Source organism: Moschus berezovskii, chromosome 23 (genome assembly GCF_049115385.1).
Source record: "Moschus berezovskii isolate FMDL1 chromosome 23, NW_MosBer_1.0, whole genome shotgun sequence".
Lineage (NCBI taxonomy): Eukaryota > Metazoa > Chordata > Mammalia > Artiodactyla > Moschidae > Moschus > Moschus berezovskii.
Window position 1 is genome coordinate 42,042,102 of NC_142482.1, and position 1,759 is coordinate 42,043,860.

General features: G+C 38.8%; 1 pseudogene; it reads left to right on the plus strand.

Annotated features, from left to right (window-relative positions):
* The first annotated feature begins 505 nt into the window (after nt 1-505).
* On the plus strand, nt 506-1,443 carry LOC129543637 (olfactory receptor 2B8-like; annotated as a pseudogene).
* Nucleotides 1,444-1,759: the final 316 nt, after the last annotated feature.

The following is a 1,759-nucleotide window of genomic DNA, read 5'->3' on the forward strand; positions in this document are numbered from 1 at the left end:
ACTGAGCAACTGAACTGAACTGAACTGATACATGTGAGGTATGTGCAAATCAAGTTATGTAGAACTATGAGATACATATTTAAATAAACTTTCTCCCTCGGTCTACATTTTCTTACTCTTTCTAATCACTCTCCCTTGATTTTCCCTCATTCCCACTTTCTCTAAGATGTACATAAATAATGATCATACTTTCATCCTATTAAACTCAATCTAAAACAGGCATTTTATATCTATGATTGAGGCAAATTGAGGTTCATTACTTGATTTTATTATTATTATTTTCTTATATTAATTTTAATATAAAATTTTTGTGAATAGTAAAGAACTAATTGATTTAAGATATATCATTTTCAATGAATGCATCATTTATTCAAATAGTTGAGGATAAAATCGCATGACCATGTCTTTGAACATGATAGATTTTCCTCTTCATCTACCTTTTTTGGAAGATACCTTTAATAAATTGCTAAATGCGTGATTTGACAGGAGCTATTGCTAACAAAGGATGGAACAGAAAAATGAAAGCTCTTTCGCTGGATTTATCTTACTGGGCTTCTCTTACAGGCTTGAACTTGAGCTAGTCCTTTTTGTGGTCCTTCTGATCTTCTACATCTTCACTTTGCTGGGAAACACAACCATCATTGCATTGTCCTACTTGGACCCACGTCTTCACAACCCAAAGTACTTTTTCCTCTCTAACCTGAGCTTTCTGGACATGTGCTACACCACCAGCATTGTTCCACAGCTCCTATTTTATCTCATCAGAGCAGACAAATCCATCTCCTTTGGTGGCTGTGTAGTTCAAATGTACATCTCTCTGGCGTTGGGAGGTATAGAATGTATTCTTCTAGGAATTATGGCAATTGACCACTATGCGGCTTTTTACAGGCCCCTTCACTACACAGTAATCATGCACCCCCGTCTGTGTGCCCTGATGGCTTCTGCTTCATGATCACTGGTTTTGTCAACTCCTTATTGCAGACAGTGCTTGTCTTCCTTTTACCTCGTTGTGGGAGAAATAAATTAGACCACTTCTTCTGTGAGATCCCTCCTTTTCTCCAACTTGCCTGTGTTGACACCACTATGAATGTGTATGCGAGCTTCTTTGCTGGTGTCATCATGCTTCTCACACCTGTTTCATTAATCATGTTCTCCTATGGTCAGATTGTCAGGGCGGTCTTAAGAATCAAGTCCACTGCAGGGCAGAGAAAAGCATTTGGCACGTGTGGATCCCACCTCATGGTGGTCTCCTTGTTCTTTGGCACAGCCATCTATGTATATTATCAGCCCAGCAGCAGGGATTCCCAGGATCAGGACAAGTTCATGTCTCTCTTCTATACTGTCATTATCCCCATGACCAACCCCCTCATATATACGCTGTGGAACAGGGATGTGAAGGGAGCGATGAAGAAGGTGATTTGGAAGGACTCCAACTCCAGATGATGGCTGAGGAAGACAGTTTAATGGAAGGACTTTAAATGTCAGAACTATTCAGATATGTATGTGTGTACCATGAGCCATCTAAAATTTCCATTGGCAATTCTGAAGGGAATTTGTTTACTTCATTCCCTTTGAAAAGTGAGTGTTCAAATTGTAGGTTCATATATTCTTTTCAATGTCCAGAGACGCGGATTTAGTGTTCCAAGAGCATCTGTTTTGTAGTTATTGCTTTTTAAATTTCCACTGTTTTTCTTGCTTACACTCCCTTTTAGGTTCATTATTCCACATCTATTTGCAGAACGACATATGAATATATTGT